This window comes from Staurois parvus, unplaced genomic scaffold, assembly GCF_062004578.1.
Source record: "Staurois parvus isolate SC_StPar_1 unplaced genomic scaffold, SC_StPar_1.0 ptg000422l, whole genome shotgun sequence".
NCBI lineage: Eukaryota > Metazoa > Chordata > Amphibia > Anura > Ranidae > Staurois > Staurois parvus.
The window spans coordinates 4103920-4130551 of NW_028318218.1; positions in this window are offsets into that span (position 1 = coordinate 4103920).

Genomic DNA, 26632 nt, shown 5'->3' on the forward strand with positions numbered 1-26632 from the left:
AATACAATAGAAATATTAATAATAACATAATATAAAATGTATTAAAAAAATACCTTCTTTTATTAAATGTAGCTTGGGAAGTAATATTTTGTTGGCCATCATCTGTAAAAGTTTTTACTCTTGTGTATAAGTGGACCGCCATACCTGAAGTGCCCTGAGTCCCACAAAGTCTAAATCTAGCCCTACTTGAAGCTGAGACTATCAAGCAGTTGTCTCCTTGTTAGGTATGTCAGACACGCGGGGATGTGGGGGAACTTGCCCCGTCCAACTTTGTAGCTAGGCTTACAAAGCACATAGGAACACAAGACAAAGCACTGCGTGTTCCCTTGGGGACAGAATACTGAAAAAAATGAATATAGATATCTTGTTTAATGGAAGCTACAGATAAATATTTTTAAATCTTTTGAAATTACACTTATTATATTATTATATTATATATATTATTATGTTATTATATTATAATATATATACAGTTGCAAGAAAAAGTATGTGAACCCCCTGGGATTACGTGGAGTTTTGCATGAATTGGGCATAAAATGTGCTCTGAACGTCATCTAAGTCACAACAATAGAAGAACACAGTCTGCTGAACATAATACTACACAAACATTAGATGTTGCCATGGTTTAATTGCACATAACATGTAAACATTCACAGTGCAGGGAGGAAAAAGTATGTGAACCTTTGGACTTAATAACTGGTTGACCCTGCTTTGGCAGCAATAACCTCAACCAAACGTTTCCTGTAGTTGCAGATCAGACCTGCACAACGATCTGGAGTAATTTTGGACCACTCCTCTTCACAAAACTGTTTCAGTGTAGCAATATTTTTGGGATGTCTGGTGTGAATCGCTCTCTTAAGGTCATGCCACAGCATTTCAATCGGGTTGAGGTCAGGACTCTGACTGGGCCACTCCAGAAGGCGTATTCTGTGCTGTTGCAGCCATTGGTTTGTTGAATTACTTGTATGCTTTGGGTCATTGTCCTGTTGCATCACCCATCCTCTGCGGAGCTTCAGTTGGTGGACAGATGGTCGTACGTTTTCCTGCAAAATGTCTTGATAAACTCTGGAATTCATTTTCCCATCAATGACAACAATCCGTCCAGGCCCTGAGGCAGCAAAGCAGCCCCAAACCATGATGCTCCCTCCGCCATGTTTTACAGTGGGGATGAGGTTTTGATGTTGGTGTGCTGTGCCTTTTTTTCTCCACACATAGTGTTGTGTGTTCTTCCCAAACAACTCAATCTTGGTTTCATCTGTCCACAGTATATTTTGCCAGTAGTGCTGTGGAACATCCAGGTGCTCTTTTGCAAACTTCAAACGTGCTGCAATATTCTTTTTGGACAGCAATGGCTTCCTCCGTGGTGTCCTCCCATGTACTCCATTCTTGTTTAATGTTTTCCTTATTGTAGATGTGTCAACAAAAATGTTAGCATGTGCCAGAGATTTCTGTAGGTCTTTAGCTGACACTCTGGGATTCTTCTTTACCTCATGCAGCATTCTGCGCTGTGCTCTTGCAGTCATTTTTACAGGACGACCATGCCTAGGGAGAGTAGCAACAGTGCTAAACTTTCTCCATTTGTAGACAGTCTGTCTTACCGTGGACACATGAACATCAAGGCTTTTGGAGATACTTTTGTAACCCTTTCCAGTTCATGCAAGTCATCAATTCTTGATCGTAGGTCTTCTTAGAGCTCTTTTCTGCGAGGCATGGTTCACATCAGACAGTGCTTCTTGAAACCAGTAAACCCAAAACAGGTGTTGTTTTTTAAGGGCAGGACAGCTGTCAGCAACACATCCAATATCATCACACTGATTGGAGTCAAGGTTGGCTCACTCCTGGCTCCAATTAGCTCTGGGAGAAGTCATTAAGCTAGGGCCTCACATACTTTTTCCTCCCTGCACTGTGAATGTTTACATGTTATGTGCAATTAAACTATGGCAACATCTAATGTTTGTGTAGTATTATGTTCAGCAGACTGTGTTCTTCTATTGCTGTGACTTAGATGACGTTCAGAGCACATTTTATGCCCAATTCATGCAAAACTCCACGTAATCCCAAGGGGTTCACATACTTTTTCTTGCAACTGTATATATATATATATATATATATATATATATATAGAATATATATTATTATTATATTATAACTTATATGAGATTCTTGAACTTGGGTTTAGATCTACTTGATCAGTAATTGATAGGGTATTGTTATTATTATTATTATACAGTATTTATAAAGCGCCGATAGTTCACTCAGCGCTGTACATTACAAAGGGGGACAGAACATGTGACAGAACAATACCAATACAATGCAAAACATGAGGGGATCGAGGGCCCTGCTCTTTCGAGCTTACAATCTAGAAGGGACGGGATAGTGGTACAGGAGGAGATAGCTGTGGGGGATGGAGTGGTAGGAAGAGTGGAGGAGGTCGGTCAAGTTAGCAGGGGGTATGCTTCCCTGAAGAGATGGGTTTTCAGGGTGCGCCTAAAGGAGAGGAGAGTAGGTGATAATCTGATGGGTTGGGGAAGGGAGTTCCAGAGGATGGGTGACACCCTGGAGAAGTCCTGGAGGCAGGCATGGGAGGAGGAGACCAGGGAACTAGAGAGAAGGAGGTCTTGTGAGGAGCGGAGTGTGCGTGCTGGGCGGTACTTGGATATTAGGTCGGTGATGTAGTTCGGGCAGTATGGTGGACGGCTTTGTACGTCAGTGTTAGGATTTTAAATTTGATCCGTTGCGCAATCGGAAGCCAGTGGAGGGATTGGCAGAGGGGGGTGGCGGAAACAGAGCGGTTGGAAAGGTGAATGAGTCTGGCAGCCGTATTCAGGATCGACTGAAGCGTGGATAGCCAGCGGCGAGGCAGGCCAGTGAGGAGGGAGTTGCAGTAGTCGAGTCGTGATATGATGAGGGAGTGGATGAGCTGTTTAGTGGTTTCTGGGGTTAGGAACGTGCGTATTTTGGCGATGTTGCGGAGGTGGAGTCTGTGCGAGTTTGTTAAAGATTGGACTTGGGGCTGGAAGGATAGGTTGGAGTCCAGAATGACACCAAGTACTCTGGCCTGCAGGGCGGGTTTGATATTGGCGTTGTTGGATGTGATGGAGAAGTCAATGGGGGGTGGGGTTCGGGCTGGGGGGAAGACAAGAAACTCGGTTTTGGAGAGATTCAGTTTAAGGAAGTAGAGTGACATCCAATCTGATATGTCGCTCAGTAGGTGTGTGATTCGGGCAGAGACCGAGGGGGTGAGGTGGGGGGTTGAGAGATAGATTTGTGTGTCGTCGGCATAGAGGTGGTAGTTGAAGCCATGAGAGTGTATGAGTTGGCCAAGGGAGGAGGTGTAGATGGAGAATAGAAGGGGCCCAAGGACAGAGCCTTGAGGGACCCCAACAGAGAGGGGGAGTGAGGGGGAGGTGGTAGCATTATAGGTAACGCTGAAAGAGCGTTGTGACAGGTAGGATGAGAGCCAGGAGAGAGCAGAATCTCTGAGGCCGAGGAAGTGTAGTATTTTGAGGAGGAGGGGGTGGTCAACTGTGTCGAAGGCCGCAGAGAGGTCAAGGAGTAGGAGCACTGAATAGTGGCCATTAGCTTTGGCGGTTAGAAGGTCGTTGGAGAGTTTGAGTAAGGCGCTTTCAGTGGAGTGTAGGTGACGGAGGCCAGACTGTAGGGGATCGAGGAGGTTGTTGTCGTTGAGGTGAGAGCATAGGCGGGTGTAGACGAGGCGCTCCAGGAGTTTAGATGTAAGTGGGAGCAGGGAGATGGGTCTGAGGTTGTTCGGGTCATTGGGGTCCAGGGAGGGCTTTTTAAGTATGGGGGTGATGTGTGCATGCTTCAGTGGGGAGGGGAAAGTGCCGGAGGAGAGGGAGAGATTAAAGATGTGGGTGAAGGAGCGTAGGATGGAGGGAAAGGGAGGTCGTAGGAATTGTGAGGGGATAGGGTCGAGGGGGCAGGTGGTGAGGCGGGCATCAGAGAGGATCTTGGAGACTTCCTCGATGGTAGTAAGGTCAAAGGTGTGGAGTGTTGGGGGAGCTTCAGTATGAGGAATGTAGGGTGGGGTGGAAGTGGAGGTCAGAGCAGTGGTGGGGCCGTGGGAGAGGGGTGATGAGGGAGCAGCTGAGTGAGGGGGAACGGGGTTAGAGGGAGTTTGAGCAGTGACAAAGTCCCTGCGGGTAATGTCGAAGGGGAGGGGGGATGAGGGGGTAGCTGTGTGAGAGGGGACGGGTTGAGAGGGTGTGTGAGTTGCGGCAATGTCCTTGCGAATTGTGTCAATCTTGTTTTTGAAGTGATTGGCAATCTCAAGGGCGGTGAGTGAGGTGCTGGGTGGAGGTGGGGGTGGAGAGAGTAGAGAGTTGAAGGTGGAGAAGAGTCGGCGAGGGTTGGAGGAGAGGGTCTTGATGAGGGTCAGGAAGTAGGCTTGTTTGGCTGCGTGGAGGGAGGAGGTGTAGGTGCGGCAGATTTGTAGCGGGTGAAGGCTTGTTGGGATTTTGTTTTGCGCCATAATCGCTCCAGGGCACGACTGTGTCGTTTGAGGGTTTTGGTGTGATCAGTCTGCCAGGGCTGGAGCGGTCGGGTTCTGATGTTGCGTGTGGTTAAAGGCGCTAGTGAGTCAAGGGCTGCTGACAGCGCGTTGTTGTAGGCAGTCATAGCAAGTCAGGGCAGGACAGGGGGAGGATGCTGTCATGGAGTTGATCAGCTGCAGATTGGAGGGGGGCAGGGTTAAGGTTGCGGAGGTTACGGCTGGTAGTAGTGTGACATTTGGAGGGGTAGGCATTGGAGGACGAGGAGATAGAGAAGGTAATCAGGTTGTGGTCAGAGAGAGGAAAGGGGGTGTTAGTGATGTGGTGGGGAGCGCAGTGGTTGGAGAAGACAAGATCAAGAATATTACCGTCGGAGTGGGTGGTGGATTGTATGCACTGTGCAAGTTGTTGTTGTTAATTGAAAGACTGTTGTATGAGGAAACACTGCCTTCTCTGAATGAGTTTGGAAACTTATAACACAAGCAATGTCTTTAGAGAATAATAAATCTACAGTTGAGACTATTGTATTCTAACAGCCAGTGACAGCAACCATCAGAATATAGTGGACTATGTCAAACAATGACTGCTGATTACTGACTTCAGCATCCACTAAGAATTATACACCCAAATCCTTTTACTTTCAGATTGCAGGACGTTGGGTAGTAGGGTGTCGCCAGGGTCACCCACTGCTTGATCTTCATTCAGTGCATCAGAAACCAGCCAAAGTTGTATGAGCGTATGGTCAGATTTAGTCTGCAATATTACTGATTTTACTGTCACTGAAATTTCGAGAAGCAGAAAATCCCCATCTCACTCCTAGCACTGTTCAGGTGAAATGTGTGTGGAAAAAAAATGTATTATTTTTCTTTATTTATGGTGTGTATTTTGAGGTTTGCATTTAGAGTAGTTTAGATAATTTAATTTGGTTTTATTTGTCTTTTTTTTTTTAATTTTGTGTGTATTTGTTATTTGTATACTAACATTTAAATTTTTTTTTACTTTTATTTCCCTACTGTCTGGCTTCTTTCTGTAAAGGGACAAACAAACAAAAATAAAAGAAGAGAAACAGGTCCAAGTGGGTTAAAAGGAGCTTCTGTAACCCCCCAGGATCAAGAATAGTGAAATTTCTTCCCAAATCTCCTGTTATATGCCATTATTTCAGGGAAACAAAACCTCTCAATTTTGTTAATCCCTACACCACAATAATCCCTAGCTGGAAGATGGACAAAAAAATTATTTTGGGGTTTAGATACGCTTTACAGTTAATTCTGCTTTAAGTAATATCAATATAGATATAGTACAAAGGAATAAATATTAAGACCGGAAACAAGTAAAGTAAGCTTCAGTAAGCATAATGATGCGTTAAATAAATAGGGAAGCAGGGAAGTTTAGAGTGCAAGATTTTAGGGAAGGGGGTGGTTGGAATAGCTGATATTCAATCCAGGATCTCACCACCCATTCTGTTATGGCAAATTATTTAATTAAGGCATTACTCTTTTTGATATCTTTACAATCAGAGATTTCTAATATACCTACCATCTTTGAGTGCCTCTGTATTGCTGGGCGACCTATACTAAGAGGTCTCTCTATAGCATACGCTGCATTGGTTGCTCTTCCAGACTCTTTTATTCCCTCTTTCATGTAGCATTCTCCTAGGTAGCTAGGGAGAGCTCTAGCTATAGTTGTTAGTAGGGAGGGCTGAGAAGCAGCCTGGGTGTGATGGCCAGGTGGGTCAAATTTAGGTCAGAGCTGAGAGGCTCTGCAGACCAGATCTCTGGGATTTCCCCTTCCTCTAGAACTTTGTAGAAAGATCTAGAAGCAGCGGTGAAAGTGAGGAGTGGCTGGTCTGTACTCTTAGAGGATCCTGGCCAATCTCAAACAAGAGGCTTGGTAAGTGGCCAGGACAGCCTATAAGAGTAACTGAGCCTGCTCAGCAGGAGGAGAGTTGAAGGAGAATTCGGGTGAAGATAAGGAAGTGAGGCTGGAGAACAGGAGCCTAGGAGGGGGCCCAGATGGAAAAGGGTCTCACTTCCAGGCAGGAATTGCGGAAGGAGGAAAGCTTCTGACTTCACCTGCCCCCTGAGAGAGGACCACCTGTATGGCATGAAAGGAGTGGCCCAGCCAGAAGGCCTGGTAGCAGCCACCAACCCACCAGCAACACAGGAGAAGGACTAAGTGGGTAAACCTGCACCCCCTGGGCCAGATAGAGGAAGAACGCTCTGTGGGAAAGCAGATTAGCAACTACCTGGGACTGCCTTACTTTAAAGTGACAAGCACTTAATCCCCTGCTCAGGGATTCACCAGATTGGCTGAATTAGGAGAATCTAGGGCTAGTTAGTTTAGTCTTAGACCTCATGCACACTGGACATCTTTTCAGCTGCTCCTAGCCGTTTCTGGTGTTTTTGTTCCTGCCTTTAAATGCCCCTGCATGTCAGACTATATGTCCATGCGCAAATAGGTACTTAGAAGAGTTTACAGCCAGAAAAAAAAACAACACTGCCAGTGCATCCAGTAGCAGCTGTATTTTGGCAGAAAAAATCCTTGACACCTAATTGCATCTAAACACTCCTTAACCCTGGGCGCGTTTAGCGCTTCAGTGTTATTTTGGTTCAGTGGCCAGAATAAATTATTATTCTGGCCAATGACATGAATTAACGCCCAAGCACTTGATGTACCTAAAAGCATTACATGCTTTTACAAGCAACAAGCTGTTTTTCTGCAGAAATGCTGCTGACAAGAGGAAAGACATCTAGGAAGTTTGGCAAAATGTGATGTGTGCATGAGGCCTTAGCTAGTCCACCCCACTTCTTCCATGTTCCCTTAGTCAGTGTTAGTTATTCACAGAGTTTGGTCTTAGGAAAGACTTCAAAAGACTGGAAAAAGAAAAAGAAGAAGAGAGGTGCCCTCTGTGTGCAGTATGCAGGAAAAATTTAATGAACACAATGATAAAACCCACAATGTAAAAAAGTTAAACAAGCGCATCAGTACACCATTACTGTGTCCTGCAGGGGTCCATCCCATGGGGAGCTGGCCACTTAAGATGGTGACAGGATCCCGGGCTGCTGGAGAGAGTAGAGGATCTCACAGTCTCGTGATGAGTGTCAAGCAGAATCCCAGGCTGCTGGAGGTGATAGGGAATCCAAGGCTCTGTCGTCCGACTGGAACCAGAAGTATCTGTGACCAGCGTGAACCGCAACGGGGCAGACGTGACATCACACAGGAAGAGATGCGGTGAACTGAAGGGAGGACACAAGGCTACACGCTCGGAACTAACTGCTCCTTCTACTGGCCTTTTTAACTTCTTTACATTGAGGTAGGCATGGAGCAAAAAATATAAAATAAGCGTAGGGTCGACATGACTAGGGGGAATAGTGGGACAACAGAGCGTTAAATTATGGGAAGGAACTTTTGGGGATTAAGGCTTACCTTATTGGATAGGGGATGTTGGGGTGGTTCTCCCAGGGAGAAAAAGGAGAGTCTGTCCTCAGGAAGTCCAGTGGGGGAAGTTTGGAAGAAGAAGAAGCTTCCCACCCTCCTTCCCCTTTGTGCTTTGGTTCGGACTGTCACGGTGGCCTTGGCGGTGATTGGTCTTTGGAGGAGGAAAGAATTCTGTATGGAGACAGATTTGGGACCCATCAGTGGTATGGGGACCTCGGTACATTCCAGTTAACAAGGGTCTAACTTGGAACAGGTAAAATGGTGGTCACTGCGGATAAGTAGGGTTATCCCCGAGCTGGTGTATTGTGGCTGGGGATAAGTAGGATTGTCCCCTAGCCGATGGGTTGCGGCTGGGGGCCTAAGTTGAAGGAATGTTTTCTGCAAAAGTGAAGTTGGGTTTATGGCCCTCAAATGACCGCCACGTTTTTTCCTCGTTTATAATTTGGAATGTTATGTTATCTATGTTGAAATAATTTTTTGGTAAATAAAAGGCTGCTATGGCCATTTTGACTCCAAAAACTTGGTTTGTGTATGTTGTATAGCTGGGATGGTGGAGGGTATGGCTTAGCAGGCTTGGTTAAGTTGGAAGGCGTATATTCTACCCTTGTCATGTGCTTTATCATTGTGGTTCATTAAATTTTTCCTGCATACTGCACCCAGAGGTCGCCTTTCTTCTCCTTTTTCTTTTTGCATACAGAGCTGGCTTACTCTGGGATGGCTGCTATCTGAATCTGTTACTAGCCATAGACTTTATTGGGACTTATGGACAAATAACACTGGACATTAGCCATTAGCGCGCTGAGAACTCTCCCTTATTCATGTTCAAAGACTGGAAAACATCCTCTGTACTGCAAAATTACATTGAACTCGCCCCTTGAGGGTTAGGGACTGATGTGAATTTACAACATACTGTATATATGTAAAGCGCTGCGTAAATTGACAGCGCTATACAAGTACCTGAAATAAATAAAATTCAGCTCTTGTGAAGAGTTAAGCTGCCTGTAGCTGATGCCAAGTCAGCAAGTACTCTCTGCACAGACTGGGTCTAAGGAGGTATGTTAGTTCATAAAGCAGCATTTGAAACAGAACAAACTATTTATATTAGCACAAAGCCTGACGTTAGGCTTTAACTTTATCTTGTGCTATTTACTGTATGGCAGTATTGGTGAGAAGAGTTCCGCGCTGTAGGGTAATAGAGTCTGTGTGTGAAGAAGGCCATCCTTCAAACAGAAAAATGGGGAATTCTCAGAGACTTGCAGGTCACGGGTTCTTCAATCCCTGACTGAAGTGCTCCCAAGACGTACACAGATCATTTCCAGCTTGCAGTCAGCTCTATTTATTGAAAACATGTGCAGTCATCTGCCGCAGCCGCAGTTTATCTGCTTGTTGTTGTTATTGGAGGTCGTGTGCCAACGCTCGCTGCTCTGGTATGTATGACCAACTTCCTAACTCTCCTTTCTTCCTTCTTGCTGACTGTGCTGATTTCTTCTTCTCCGCTGACATGTGGCTTTCAGTATTTTGCCTTTCTGGTAAGTTGTGTCATAAATTACAGAATTTTATCATTCTGTGGTCATTTTTTTAATTCTTTTTTTATACCTTAAAAGGAAAGACTGAATATTGTGGGTTAAAAAGTTGTTGGCTATCACTAATTATGTTACAAGGACTGCCAGGAGTCGACAATAGCAGCTTCCAGTGTTGGACAAATGTCTCGGCTGAGGCAGGTTACTATTATTATTATTATACAGGATTTATTAAGCACCAAGAGTTTGTGCAGCAATTTACAAAATCAAAGCAATATTTAAAAAATTGTATTATATTGAAGCTTACCAATACATAGATAGATGGCTGCATTAGTTTTCTTTTCAGACTTTTTTCCCCTTTTTTTTCCAACTGGCAATCCAGTCAGTAAGCCTGTTATTTTGCAACTTCCTTCAACAGACTAAGCTGTGCAGACAAAGTAGCAGTTAGAGGGTTGGCACAAACCATTTACTCCTGGCAGTGTTGTTTATAATGATCAGCTTGTATTCACTTATGTCAAATATTTATCCCATGAAGAAAAACTGTTTTCTGTAACTACTTAAAAAGTGTTAGCTGGAGTTCAGCTTCAATTTGTTAGTCAGGTCCATTTAAATCTGCTAGTCTAAGGCTAGGTTCACACCTATGGAGTTTGCGTTTGAGCCATTTCTGCATTGCGTTTTGTATTGTATTTTGCACCTGTGTTTTTGCCGCATTTGTGATGCATTTTGCAGTTTTTATTTTTTCTTGTTGCTAGGCAGATTTAAAACGCAAAAAGCATAAAAAACACATAAAAACGTGGCAAAAACACATAAAAAAATGCAGTAAAAATGCACTACATGATTTTCTGCAGAGTTTCCATTGAAGTCTATAGAACCAAAAACACAACTTTTACGCATTCAGTAAACTCCCTGAACCTTTCTAAAAAACTCACCTGGTGAAAATGCGGAGATGTGAACGTGTCCCATAGGAAATCATGTTAAATGGACTGTACTGTGTTTATGCAAAATGCAAAACGCTGCGGGAAACGCTTAGGTGTGGACCTAGAGTAACACTCCCCTCCCCCAGACTGACAATGCTGCTGTCCAAAGGCGTCTCTGTTGCTCCTCCATCCAGAGTGCCACCCACTAGTGCCCAGCAGTGCCCCCCATCAGTGCTGCCCATCAGTGCCATCCATCAGTGCTGCCAGTCAGTGACCAGCAGTGCCACCAATCAGTGCCACCTATCAGTGCCCATCGTTGTTGCATATCAGTGCAGCGTCATCAGTGCCACCTCATCAGTGCTTTCTATCAGTGCTGCCAATCCATGCCACCTCATCAGTGTCCCCTATCAGTGCCGCTTATCAATGCCCATCAGTGCCGCCTATCAGTGCCCATCAGTGCAGCCTCATCAACGCACATCAGTGAAGGAGACAAATTACCTGTTTGCAAAATGTTATAATAGAAACAAAGAAAAACTTATATTTTTTAAATGTTTTGCTATTTATTTGTTTATAGCGCAAACAATAAAACACCCAGTGGCGATTAAATACCACCAAAAGAAAGCTATGGGTTTTTTTTTAAATTACAAAAATTTCATATGGGTGCAATGTTGCATGATCGCGCAATTGTCATTCAAGGTGGGACAGGAAACCTGAAAATTGGCCTCGGCAGGAAGGGGGTATAAGTGCCCGGTGGGCAGGAAGGGGGTATAAGTGCCCGGTGGGCAGGAAGGGGGTATAAGTGCCCGGTAGGCAAGTGGTTAAAAAGAGACTCAAAGAGCTAAACACATCTCAGAGGCCTCAGACAACATTCCCATTCATCGATTTACAGGCTGCATTTGACAGTGAAGCAGAGTCTGTTTAGCTTTGGTTGTCAGTGCCTCAGAATCAAAAGTAGCAGCACAGGGGATGGCAGGTATTTAGCAGATATTTAACCTCCTGACCCATCTCCACTTTTCTGAAAACATTAAAGGGGCACTAAACCTACCACTTGAGCTGTTTCCCAACTGTGTACAAACTTAGAAATGTTATTAAATGCTTAAAGAATAATTCTAGGCAAATTTTTTTCTTCATTTTGGATAAAGCAATGGAGGGTATAACCCCTGTCAGATTTTTTTTCACCATTTGTGCCCCATTGGGGAGATTTTCCTTCACTTCCTGTCCCATAGCCAAACAGAAAGTGAGAGGAAATCTCTCAAATGAAGGGAATCTCTTGGAGACCCCGAGGTCGCCGGAACTAGTGTCCCCATTGGAAGATTTTCCCTCACTTTTCTGGGGACAACCCAAAATTTGGGATTTTCTTTTACTTTCACTTTTAATGACAATAGCAAACAGGACAAATAGAGAGGGAGAATCTCCATAAAACAGACACAGACAGCAACTGACTAATCTAATCTACTCTGATGAAAGTAAAAAAAAAAAAAATTATGTTTAAAAAAATTATTGATAGAAATTAAATTTTTTTTTTCTTTTAACTACTTGCATGGGCGAGTGGCGGCTCTGCGCAAAGTGACGTAATCTTACGTTGCTTTCTATTTCCGGGTGTGTGTGCGCATGCTTGCGCCCCCCGCTGCCCCGTGCGATTCAGGGAGAGAAGAGAGAACACGGTACCGAGTAAAAGCACTACATTTTACAAGCACGTGTTAGATTAGCACATTTAACTCTTTGATTGCCCCTATTAACCCACTGATCACCCCGTCACCTAAAGAGTGGCATTAGTGCAATGTCATAATATAGAACTTTTCACTGATCACTGAATTACATCCACTAGCGACATCAGATAGCGTCAGGGTCAGTTAGTGTCCCTCCCAGCCAGGGTCAGCTAGCATTAGATTGCCCTCACACTATCGCACTCACGCTATAGGTCACTGATCACCCCCATTACTAGTATAGTGTTTGTACGGATCAATATATTGATCATGAACAGAACAATACTAGTGCCTCCTTAGTATAGTGTCCCCAAAAACACAGTGTTAGCAGGATCAGCCCTGTTCACTGTCAGCACTAGCGTTTAGTCCCTCCACTGTTTTTCACTGAAGATTTATATTAATTAATTGTGGGCCAAAGCAATTTATATGCACAACAATACATCGCCGTCCACCCAAATTCAGCTCTTGCCAGACAATTTACATGGAAACCTATCATGGCTTTGGAATTTAAAACTATTTTGAGCCTAACCCTCAACATGGGCATTACAAAAAAAGAATGAATTATGTTCATATTGGTCCACGAACCCGATTCATCATATGCCCGTGTTCTTTGCTGTTACATATATGTCCAACATGGACCAGTAACATACTAGTATGTCGCTGGACTTTGAGTGGTTATACCGGGATGATGTCTGCAGCTACAGGCATCATGCTGGTATTGTATTTTTCAGCTGGTGGTCGTCTTTCATGTAAAAACAATCCTAGCCGCTAATTAGCAGCTGGATTGCGTTTACAAGCAGTGGGAAAGGACTCCGCCACCCCTCCCACCACCTTCCAAGGTTTTCTTGAGCTCTTCTGTCCCACTGGGGAACCCAAAAATGCAGCTGGCAGTTCCGCTGGCTGACAAAAGCACCGAAAGGAGACTGGAATGCTTCCAATCATCTTTATGGTCTAAGAGACTGGAAGCTTTCAGCGTTTCATCATTTCCGCTATGCCAGATATAAACAGTGCCATTTTAAAATTGGGAAAGCATCTGATCACACCGATCTTGATGTCATCAGGTGCTTTAACTGCCTCCCGCCCACCATATAAGGAAAATGTTCTCTTGTTCTGGAAGGACATCATATGACATCCTCCCACTCTAGCTGCGCATGCGCGCCGATCCATGGTGCGGTGTGTCCCTGGGATACAGCGGATCACCGATTGCAGTAAAAAGCCGATGACATAGGCTCTATCATGTGATCAGCTGTGTCCAATCACAGCTGATCGCATGTAAATAGGAAATGCCGGTTATCAGCAGACCTCTCCTCATGCTGATAGCATGTGAGGACAGGACAGCCAGTAAGCGACATTCCTCAGAGAGGACATGTATACTGATCATCAGGGCACTGGTCATCAGTGTAGCCCCATAATTGCCACCTATCAGTGCCCATCAATGCCACATATCAGTGCACATCAATGCCACGTATCAATGCCAATCAGAGCTGCCTTTCAGTGCCAGTCAGTGCCGCCTATCTGTGCCCATCAGTGCTGCCTATCAGTGCCCGTCAGCGCAGCCTACCAGTTCCAATCAGTGCCGCCCAGGGGCGGACTGACCATTCAAGTAGTCGGGCACTGCCCAAGGGCCCGGGGTCAGTAGGGGGCCCCATGAAATGCCCCTGGTACCTTTTTTATAGGCTTTTTTTGAGTGTGGGCAAGGACACAGGGGCCCCATAATCCCCTATTGTATGGGGGCCCCAGGAGTTGTCAGTCCGCCCCTGGTGCCGCCTATCAGTGCCATTTATTAGTGCCTTTCAGTGCCCACCAGTGGAGCCTGTCAATGCCCATCCGTGCCGCCTATCAGTGCCTCCTCATCAGTGTTGCTTATCAGTGCAGTCTATCAGTGCCCATCAATGCAGCCTCAGTAGCGCACATTAGTGAAAGAGAAAAATTACTTATTTACAAACTTTTATAACAGAAACTAAGTAAAAACTTTTTTTCAAACTTTTCAGTCTTTTTTAGTTTGTTTAGCAAAAAATAAAGTGGTGGCTAAATACCACCAAAGGAAAACTCTATCTGTTTCAAGAAAAGATAAAAATTTGCCGGGTACAGTGTTGCATGACCGCGCAATTGTCATTCAAAGTGTGATAACGCTGAAAGCTGAAAATTTACCTGGGTAGGAAGGGGGTAAAAGTGCCTGTAATAACAACAAAAGTAATAAAAAAAAAATATGAAAGGGACAGTTAAAATAATTAAAAAAATCAAAAGAAATAATTTACAAAAAAAATCTCCCCCACCCCCATCCCCTGTTCACTTGCAAAGGCAAACGCAAGGAGTGGTCCCAGTCCCATGGCAGTATGTAAACAGAGTGCACCATGCATGTGAGGTATCACAATGTCAGATTGAGGGCAGTAATTCTAGCACTAGACCTTCTGTGTAAATCTAAAGTGGTGACCTGTAAAGGCTTTTAAAGCGTTGCCTATAGATATTACAAATTTGTTGCTGCTGCACGGGCATGTGCAATTTTAAAGTATGTCATGTTTGGTATCCATTTACTCGGCTTTACATCATCTTTTATTTTTTTTTATAAAATTGCATTTGAAAAACTGCTGTGCAAATACCGTGTGACATAAAAAAAATTCAACACCCACCGTTTTATTCTCTAGGGTCTCTGTTTTTAAAACAATCTATAATATTTGGGGGTTCAAAGCAATTATCTAGCAAAAAAAACAGTTTTTTTTCAAGTAAACAAAAAGTGTCAGAAAAGGTACAAAAAGTGGGTGATGTCTGATATAAACTTCTAATGTTGGCCCTGAAATGCCAGTATTGTAAAAGCCCCCCCCCCCCCCCCCCCCAACTCCCCATGACCCATTTTTTTCTTTTATTCTTTTTTAAAAACCTGTGACAAAAATTATATCTGCAAAATACTCACCACGCTTTTTATCAAATTCCATTGGGTTTCCACTTTCCAAAAGGGGTCATTTGGGGGGGGGGGGTTTGTACTGTCCTGGCATTTTAGGGCCTCCGAAACTGTAATAAGTAGTGAGAAAGTGATATGAGGAAATATGCCCTTTGAAAGCCTAGAGGTGGTCATTGGATTTTGGGAGCGTGTATGTGGCTAGGCTGTCAAAAAGTCTCTCACATGTGGTATCTCCATACTCGGGAGAAGTAGCACAATGTGTTTTGGGGTGTTATTCCACATATACCCATGGCATGCTTAAGCAATATATCATTTAATTGACAACTTTGTGTAAAAAAAAAAAAAAAAGTAATTTTCCAAATATTTGTGGCAAAATTAAAATGTTCCATGGACTCAACATGCCTCTCAGCAAATTCCTTCCCTTCCAAAAAAGGGTAATTTGGGTGGTTTTGTACTGTCCTGGCATTTTAACACCTCAAGAAATGTGGCAGTAAAACATGGTGGTGGCAGTGTCCTTCTGTGGGACTGCATGAGCGCTGCTGGTGTCAGGGAGCTGCATTTCATGGATGGTATCATGAGAAGATGCTACCATTGCTCTTGGTCGTCGTGCGCTTTTCCAAAACATGACAATGATCTAAAACACACATCTAAGACCACTGTTACATTTCTGAAGAAGATCAGGATGAAAGTGATTCAGTGGCCAAGTATGCTTCCTGATCCAAACTCAATCAAGCACATATGGGGAATTCTGAAGAGACAAGTTGAGCATCACTCTGCATCCAGCATCCAGGCTCTAAAAGAAGTTGTTCTTGAAGAATGGAAAAAGATAGGTTTTGCAATATGTCGCCAACTTGTTCATTCCATGCCTAGAAGACTTGGTGCTGTCCTTAGAAATCATAGAGGTCATACAAAATACTAGATGGAGTAGATTTGTTGTGGGGTGTATCCATTTTTGCATCAACTAATTTGAGTAAAACAGAAGATTTTGTAGTCTAAGTTATATTATTAAGCTTACTTTCATGTAATGAGCTAAACTAATGTTCTAAAAAACTCAGTTTTGTCAAAATTCTGGAAATTGTTTTTGTGTTCATTGTGATATTCATTAATCACTCCCTCCTGAGGATTTACCCCCCTTCCTAACCAGATCATTTTTTGCTTTACGGCGCTGCGTTACTTTAACTGACAATTGCGCGGTCATGCAATGCTGCACCCAAATTAAATTTACAGCCTTTTTTCCCCAAAAATTGAGCTTTCTTTCTGTGGTATTTGATCACCTGTGCATTTTTTATTTTTTGCTCTGTAAGCAAAAAAAGACCTACAATTTTGGGAAAAAAAATAATTTGGACTTTTGCTATTAAACATGTCCAGTAAAAAAAATAAAATTTTGTCAACTTTAGGCCAAAATGTATTCTGCTACATGTCTTTGCTAAAAAAAAATCCCAATACATGTAAATTAATTGGTTTACGTGAAAGTTATAGTGTTTAGAACTGGTGGTATAGATACTGGGATTTTTTTTTCTTCTACTAGTAATCAGCAACTTTTAGCGGGACTGCGGCGGACATTCTGACACTGGGGGGGGGGGGGGAGACTAACTTGATGTCACTGACATCCCCAGTGACACCAATACAGTGATCAGTGCTGAAAAAAAAACCCCACTGACACTGTACTAATGGCACTGGGCAGGAAGGGGTTAATGTGAGGGGAAATCAAATGGTTAACTATGTGCTGGGAGTGTTTTACTAGGGGATGGTGGGTGTGTGCTTTACTGTAAGCACACTGATCAGGATGGCTGTGCTGTGCACAGCCATCCCGAGCAGAGTGCTTGAGCTGACAGGGAGGAAGATTGTAAACAAAACAGTCTTCCTCCCAGTCTGTGATTGCTGGTAATCATCAGGCGCCGGCGGGTAATTACCGGCCAGGACCCAGTTAATGACACCCATGGCTGCGAAGAAAAAAGGACATAAACTTTGTTTGGGTACAGCATTGCATGACCGCGCAATTACCAGTTGAAATAGTGCAGTGCCAAATAGCAAAAAATGGCCTGGTCAGGAAGGGGGGTTGATCTTCCGGAGGACAAGTGGTTAATGAAATATACCAATGTTGTTTTTTTGCTGTATTTTGAGTTACATTCTGCCTACTAGCACAAGTGCAGTGTCTGCTAAATTCAAGGCATGCCTCTGGTGAGAAATGTCACGAGTTGTCAGTGTGCTTATGTCAGCAATCAAATGGCTGGTGTCATAGAGCTGGTTGCATGTGCAGCACTATGGAAACTGCAGATCTAAACAGAAGTTAAGATGACACCGTCCTTGGCAGATAGGAGGGTTTAGTTACATTTTAAAGTCCTTTTAATTCTTCAATAATGAAAAAGTACATTTAAGCATAATCATCCAAGAAAATCCTGTCTACAGGGTGACAACACTGTTATGCAATGTGCCTGAATGGTGTCACCTTGTTAAAGGAAGAGGAAACAAAGTTAGAGCTAGAAGGATCAACAGGTAATAAAGAAAAAGTGCATGTAGTTTGAAATTAAAGTTGAACTCCAGGAAATTCAAAAATTCTCCCATGCAATGGTACTTTTAGGTCTGGGGGGCATAGAAAAGATTTACTTACACAATCCTCCTCGCTGCTAGACTGGACCCTACAGTGTCTTCTTCCCCCATACCCCAGCATTCCAAGGTCCTGACATCATGAAGACTGATGCAGGGTCCACAATTCTGCATTGGATGTAGGGGTGCTGAGGGACAGTCCACCATTGGAACACTGTCTGTCAGGTGAGCGTAGGACCAGATGAATAAAATGCTTTTACTCTCCCCTTGCCAAAACTGTGCCTCTACAGCAAGGGAGAATTTTCAGACATCCCAGAGTTGGGCTTTAAATAAACTGCATTTCATAATATTGAACAAAGATACTGCTGTTAGTCGTTGTAATGATTACTATGTACACTGTTTAAAAAAATTTAAAGCGGAGTTCCACTCGCTCTGTTAAAAAATAAGTCAGCAGCTACAAAAACTGTAGCTGCTGACTTTTAAAAGACAGCCACTCACTTGTCCCACAATCCCGCATTGCCCCCACCGCAGCTCATTTCACCGGCCGTCCTATATTCCAGGAGGCCGGCATCTTCAGTGTGGGCACCCGGCTGTGACAGCTTGTGGCTTCACAGCCGGGTACCCACTGCACATGCGTGAGTAGTGCTGCACTTCCTGAATGGCCCCATCTTCCAGGACCCGTCACATGTCCCACAAGACTTCGGGGAGGGTAGGAGGACAACTTCCATTTCCGAGTGGGAGCGGGTACCTGTCAAATTCGGGTCCCCACTCCCCAAAGGTGCCAATCCTTAATTGGGAGCGGGAGACCAATCTTTAAAGCGGAACTTCCCCTTTTGGGTGGAACTCCGCTTTAAGGAACACTTTGAAAACACATCAGATCTCAATGGGGAAAAATATCATGCTGGATATCAATACTGATATGGACTGGGTAATGTGTTAGGAATGTAAATATGCCCCATTGTTTGATGGAAATGAAAATTATCAACCTACAGCGGACTGAATTCAAAGACACCACAAAAATCAAAGTGAAAAAATGATGCAGCAGGATAGTCCATTTTGCTGAAATTTCATTGCAGCAACTCAAAATGGTAATCAGTAGTTTGTATGGCCCCCACATGCTCATATGCATGCCTGACAATGTCGGGACATGCTCCTAATGAGACAACGGATGGTGTCCTGGGGTATTTCCTCCCAGATCTGGACCAGGGCATCACTGAGCTCCTGAAGAGTCTGAGGTGCAACCTGGCGGTGTCTGATGGACCGAAACATTATATCCCTGAGGTGTTCTATTGGATTTAGGTCAGGCAAGCGTGGGGCCATTCAATAGTATCAATTCCTTCATCCTCCAGGAACTGCCTGCATACTCTCACCACATGAGGCTGGGCAATGTAGTGCACCAGGAGGAACCCAGAACCCACTCCACCAGCGTAGGGTCTGACAATGGGTCCAAGGATTCCATACCGATACCTAATGGCAGTCAGTGTGCCATTGTCTAGCCTGTAGAGGTCTGTGTTTCTTCATGGATATGCCTCCCCAGACCATCAATGACCCACCACCAAAACGGTCATGTTGAATGATGTTACAGGCAGCATAATGTTCTTCATGGCTTCTCCAGACCCTTTCACCTCTGTCACATGTGCTCAGGGTGAACCTGCTCTCATCTGTGAAAAGCAAAGGGTGCCAGTGACGGACATGACAATTCTGATGTTCTGGCAGTGTTCATCCTGTTCCTCAAAGGAGCACAAAGGAGCAGATACTGGTCCTGCTGATGGGTTAAGGACCTTCTACGGCCCTGTCCAGCTCTCCTAGAGTAACTGCCTGTCTCCTGGAATCTCCTCCATGCTCTTGAGACTCTGCTGGGAGACACAGAAAACTTTCTGGCTATGGCATGTGCCATCCTGGAGGAGTTGGACTGCCTGTGCAACCTCTGTCCAGGTATCACCTCATGTTACCAGTAGTGACACTGACCCTGGCCAAATGCAAGACTAAAGAAAAACAGTCAGAAAAGATGAGTAGGGAAAAAAATGTCAGTAGCCTCCATCTGTAAAACCATTCCTGTTTTGGGGTCGTCTCATTGTTGTTGTTGCCCATCTAGTGCACCTGTTAATTTCATTAACACCAAAGCAGCTGAAACTGATTAACACCCCCCTCTGCTACTTAACTGACAAGATCAATATCCCAGGAGTTTAATTGACTTGATGCTATACTCTGATTAAAAAGTGTTCCTTTAATTTTTTTGAGCAGTATCTGAGCATGTAGGCACTTTACAAAATAATCTAGAGTGGGTGACTGGGGACAAAGAGAAGGCAAATGTATTAAATACCTTCTTCAGCTCTGTATACAAAGGAGCATGGGGAGCTCTTGTCCATAATGGGCATGGTATTGACACAGTTCCAGATGATCCACATTTGCTCACAATTGATATGCTCCAAAAATATTTAGACAGAATAAAGATGAATAAAGCACCTGGACTGGATGGCATACACCCACGGGTCCTTAAAGAATTGAGCTCTGTCATTTCAAAGCCATTGTTTCTAATTTTTAGGGACTCTTTAATGACTGGCATAGTACCACTGGATTGGCGTAAGGCCAATGTGGTGTCAATATTTAAAAAGGGGTCAAAATCTTTACCAAGTAATTATAGACCTGTTAGTTTAACTTCTATAGTTGGGAAGATATTGGAGAGTTTAATAAAAGACCACATAGATGAGTTCTTGCTGGAAAAAAATATTTTAAGCAACAGACAGCATGGACTCATGAAAGACAGAATTTGTCAAACAAATCTGTTTCTTTTTATGAGGAGGTGAGCAAAACCTTGGACAGAGGGGTGTTGGTGGACGTGGTATACTTGGATTTTGCAAAACCGCTTGACACAGTTTCCCACACACAGCTAATGTGTAAGGTTGGAAAAATCTGAATGTAAATGGATAGAAAACTGGCTAAAAGATCGTATTCATAGAGTAGTAGTTAATGATTCATACTCTGAATGATCTAGGGCAGTGGTCGGCAAACCGCGGCTCGCGAGCCACATCGGCTCTTTACACAATTTAATGCGGCTCTTCTGTGTGCCGGGCGCCCGCTCCCATCCCTCCTCTTGGGCGGCCGCCCCAAAAGTCAGGACTCTGCAGCTAGCCCAGCAATGGGCAAACTACGGCCCGGCGGACCTTTTAATCCGGCCCGCGGAGCGTGGCAAACATTGGCTGTCAGGATGTAGGCGGGGCAGCGTGACGAACTCCTCTCCTCTCACAGTCCGCCCTGAAGACCGGAACAGCGTGGGAACACGGCGAGAGGAACGCGCGGAGCAAAGGTAAGTGAATTGACACAATATGGAGAATGAATTACTATAGGGGGGATGAATTACTATAGGGGGGATGAATTACTATATGGGGGATGAATTACTATGGGGGGATGAATTACTATATGGGGGATTAATTACTATATGGGGGATGAATTACTATATGGGGGATGAATTACTATATGGGGATGAATTACTATGGGGGATGAATTACTATATTTATTTATTTATCGAGTTTATATAGCGCCAAAGGGTTTGCTCAGCGCTGTACAATAGAGGGGGGGACAATACATGAAACAGAACAGTAACATCAAACAGTACACAAGGGGTAAGAGGGCCCTACTCTTTCGAGCTTACAATCTAGGAGGGAGGGGGTAGAGGCACAGGAGGAAACGGCTGTGGGGGATGGAGTGGTAGGAGGAGGGAAGGGCAGCGGCTGTTAGGTGAGGGTGGGGTAGGCTTCCCTGAAGAGGTGGGTTTTCAGGGAGCGCCTGAAGGTGAGGAGGGAAGGTGACAGTCTGATGGATTGGGGTAGTGAGTTCCAGAGGATGGGGGAGGACCTGGAGAAGTCTTGCAGTCGTGCGTGGGAGGAGGAGACCAGGGAGCAAGATAGAAGGAGGTCCTGTGAAGAGCGAAGGGTACGGGTAGGGTGGTACCTGGGAATCAGGTCGGTGAGGTAGTTAGGGGCAGTGTTGTGAATGGCCTTATAGGTCAGGGTGAGCAATTTGAATTTAATGCGTTGGGCAATGGGGAGCCAGTGGAGGGAGAGGCAGAGGGGGGTGGCAGAGGTGGAGCGGCTGGTGCGGTGGATGAGTCTGGCAGCTGAGTTCAGGATGGCCTGAAGCGGGGAGAGTTTGCACTGGGGTAGGCCGGTGAGGAGGGAGTTGCAGTAGTCAAGGCGTGAGATAATCAGGGAGTGTACGAGCAGTTTAGTGGTGTCTGGGGTAAGGAAGGAGCGTATCTTGGCGATGTTCCGGAGGTGGAGCCTGCATGTGTTTGTAAGTGATTTGATATGAGGTTGAAAGGAAAGGTTTGAGTCCAGAATGACGCCAAGGACCTTGGCTTGCTGGGCGAGATTGATGGTGGTGTTGTTGGTAGTGATGGAAAGGATGGGGGGGGGCGCGGGCTGGGGGGAAGACGAGAAGCTCGGTTTTGGAGAGGTTGAGCTTGAGGAAATGGAGTGACATCCAGTCGGAGATGTCGTTTAGGAGGTGAGTGATGCGGGCGGAGAATGTGGGGGTGAGGTGAGGGGTGGATAGGTAGATTTGAGTATCATCAGCGTAGAGGTGGTAGTTGAAGCCGTGGGAGTGTATGAGTTTGCCAAGGGAGGAGGTGTAGATGGAGAAGAGAAGGGGTCCAAGGACAGAGCCCTGGGGGACCCCAACAGAGAGGGGGAGGGAAGAGGAGGTGGCATCGTTGTAGGAAACGCTGAAGGAGCGTTGGGATAGATAGGACGAGAACCAAGAGAGAGCGGTGTCTCTGATGCCAAGGGAGAGTAGTTTATTAAGGAGGAGGGGGTGGTCGACTGTGTCAAAGGCCGCGGAGAGGTCTAGGAGGAGGAGGACAGAGTAGTCGCCTTTGGCTTTGGCGGTTAGTAGATCACCGCCTATGGGGGATTAATTACTATGTGGGGGATTAATTACTACTAGATATATGGGGGATTAATTACTATGGGGGATGAATTACTATATGGGGATTAATTACTATGGGGGATGAATTACTATATGGGGGATGAATTTCTATGGGGGATGAATTACTATATGGGGGATGAATTACTATGGGGGATGAATTACTATATGGGGGATGAATTACTATATGGGGGATGAATTACTATATGGGGGATGAATTACTATGGGGGATGAATTACTATATGGGGGATGAATTACTATGGGGGATGAATTACTATATGGGGGATGAATTACTATATGGGATGAATTACTATATGGGGGATGAATTACTATGGGGGATGAATTACTATATGGGGGATGAATTACTATGGGGGATGTATTTTCAGTTTTAAAAATGTGGCTCTCAAAATAAATTTCAATCGTGGTTTTGGCGAGATTTGGCTCAGTTGAAAAAAAAGGTTGCCCACCACTGGTCTAGGGTTGTCAGTGGTGTAACCCAAGGTTCAGTGTTGGGATCCTTAATGTTTAATATATTTATAAACGATATAGGGTCTGAGATTAGAAATTCCAATTCAGTCTTTGCAGATGACACCAAGCTGTGCAGTGGAATAACATCCTTACAGAATATCTTCAATTTACAAGCCGACCTCAATGCACTGTTTAATTGGGCAACTATGTGGCAAATGAGGTTTAATGTTGATAAATGTAAGGTTATGCACTTGGGGGCTAAGAATATGCATGCATCATACATACTAGGGGGGGTACAACTGGGGGAATCAATGGTGGAGAAGGATCTGGGAGTTCTGGTAGATCACAAGCTTAATAATGACATGCAATGCCAAGCTGCAGTTTCCAAAGTGAGCAAAATCCTCTCTTGTATTAAAAGAGGTATAGACTCCAGAGAGAGAGATATCATATTACCCCGGTACAAATCATTAGTAACACCTCATCTGGAATATGCTGTTCAGTTTTGGGCACCAATTCACAAAAAGAACAATTGTTGAACTAGAAAAAGTACAAAGAAGGGCAACAAAACTGATAAGGGACATGGAGGAGCTCAGCTATGAGGAAAGATTAGAGGAACTGAATTTATTCTCTCTTGAGAAGAGGAGATTAAGGAGGGATATGATGAACATGTATACATACATCAGTGGTTCATATAGTGAACTCGGTGTAGAGCTATTCACCCTAAGGTCATCACAGAGGACAAGGGGGCACTCTTTACGTCTGGAGGAAAACAAATTTAATCGCTAAACAGGGAAAGGTTTCTTCACAGTAAGAGCTGTGAAAATGTGGAATAGACTCCCTCAAGAGTTGTTTCTGGCCAGCTCAGTGGATCGCTTTAAAAAAGCCTGGATCGTTTCTTAGATACACAGAATATAACTGGATACTAACATTTATAGGTAAAGTTGATCCAGGGAATATCCGATTGCCTCTCGGGGGATCAGGAAGGAATTTTTTTCCCTGCAGGAGCAAATTGGATTGCGCTTTGCTGTTTTTTTTTGCCTTCCTCTGGATCATCTGTGGGTGTAGGATTTACATTTTTTTTTTAATGGTTGAACTTAATGGAGTTTTGTCTTTTTTCAGCCAGACTAACTATGTAACTTTTGCGCTTTTTATTTTTGGCACTATAAACAAAAAACGTTTTGAAAAAAACCCCCGATATTTTCTCATTTCTGTCATAAAAAATATCTAAAAAAACTAAAATTTTGTCATAAATTTAGGCCAAAATATATTCTGCTACATGTTTTTGGTTAAAAAAAATCCAAGAAGTGTATATTGATTGCTTTGTGTGAAAGTTATAGCATCTACAAACTATGATATAGATAATGGAATTTACACATTTACAAATACTTTCTGACTGCCCATCACATTTCTTGATGTGCTAAAATACCACAACAGTATAAATGACCCCTTTTCAGAAGGTAGACACCCTAAGCTATCTGCTGAGAAGCATATTGAGTCCATGGAAAATTTATTTTTTTCCCACACGTTTTTGGAAAATGACAAAACATTTTGTTTTTATTTTTTTACAAAGTTGTCATTTAAATTATACCCATGGCTTGTGTAAGAAATATATATGTAGAATTATACCCCAAAATACATTCTGCTACTTCTACCGAGTATGGGGATACCACATGTGAGACTATTTGGGAACTAGCCACATACAGAAGCCTGAAATCCAATGACCACTTTGAAAGCCTGAAGGTGCGTAACTTCCTCATTTCACTTCCTCACTACCTATCACAGTTTCGGAGGCCCTGAAATGCCAGGATAAAGGTCATTTTTGGGGGTTTGGTGCTTTTTGGATAGTAGACACCCCAAGGAATTTAAAAAGAGTATATTGCAGATCTCATTTTTTCTTACAAGGTTTTGAAATATGAAAAAAAAAAAAGTTTTCTTTCTTCATTTTCCAAAAACTTGTGGCAACAAACGAGATCTGCAAAATACTCAACATGCTTCTTATCAAATTCCTTGGGGTGTTTACTTTCCAAAAAGGGGTCATTTGGGGGGTTTGTTGCTATTTTGGCATTGCAGGGCCTCTGAAAAACTGTGATGGGTAGTCAGGAAGTGTAATGAGGAAATAAAGCCCTTTAAAAGCCTAAAGGTCCTTTTTGGATTTTGGGGTCCTGTACTTGGCTAGACTGCCAAAATGTCTCTCACATGTGGTACCCCCATACTCGGGAGAGGTAGCAGAATGTATTTTGGGGAGTAATTCCACATATACCCATGGCATGTGTGAGCAATAAATCATTTAAGTGACAATTTCGTGTTAAAAAAAAATTTGTCATTTTCAAAAAAACTTGTAAAGAAATAAATTCTTCTATTGACTCAACATGCCTCTCAGAAAATAGTTTGGGGTGTCTACTTTCCAAAAAGGGGTCATTTTGGGGGGTGGGGGCATTTTATACCCAGCATAATAAGTTTATGCCACACATCATTCAGTCTTCTAACCAGCTTAAGACCAAGCCTTTTCTGACACTTTTTGTTTACATGAAAAAAAAAATCTGTATTTTTTGCTAGGAAATTACTTTGAACCCCAAACATTGTATATTTTTTAAAAGCAGACACCCTAGTGAATATAATGGTGGGTGCTGCAATTTATGTCACACAACTGCGCAGCGATTTTTCAAATGCAATTTTTAAAAAAATATATATATTTTTTTACTTTTAAATGCACAAAAACACAATATATTGGCCAATTATTTGGTAAAATATAAAAGGTGGTGGTATTCCAAGCAAAATCGTTACCAAACATGACATGCTCTAAAACTGCGCATGCCCCATGCAATGGTGAAAAACTGCACACATTTTTAATATCCATAGGCAACGCTTTAAAAGACTTTACAAGCTACCATTTTAGATTTACAGAGGACGTGAATTACTGCCCTTGATCTGATGTTCATGGCGATACCTCACATGCATGGCACAACCGCTGTTTACATACTGACAGTGTGTGGGCGGGCGAAGGTGCTTTTTTTTTTTTTTTTTAGTTATTTTGATTTTTTTAAATTACTTTTACACTGTCCCTTTAATTTTTTTTAATCACTTTTAATGCTATCACAGGGAATGCAAATATCCCCTATAACTTCAAATGGGCATTGTTATATATTCTTTTTTGAGAAATCTGGGGTCTATTAGACTCTAGATATCTCCTCTGCTCTTACATTATCTAATCTCACTAGAGATGAGCGAATCGAAGTATCCGAAGTGGAATTCGAGTCGAATATCGGAAAAATTTCGATTCGTGCCGAATCCGAAAAATAGCCTAATTCGGACGCGCGAATTGAAATTTTTCAGAAAATGGCGGCTGACATGTGCGGCGACGGAGCGGGGATGTCTGGGAACGCGCACAGACAAGGCGCGCTGACCCATAATGCATTCCTCAACTACATGTGATCGCATCAGCCAATCAGCAGCCAGCCAGCCAGCACTGTGTAATGGTCGAGCTATAAATAGCGGCCATTTTGGAATTCTTCATTTGCCTGCAGTTATTGAACAGAGGCAGACCGCTCTGTACTAGGGACAGGGACAGAGTTAGGGCCACAGAAACGATAATTGGGGACAGAGAAAAGTTACTTAGGGACAGAGAACCATTACTCAGGGACACAGACTTGTTAATGAGGGCCACAGAATCGTTATTTAGGGACAAAGAAACGCTAGTTAGGGC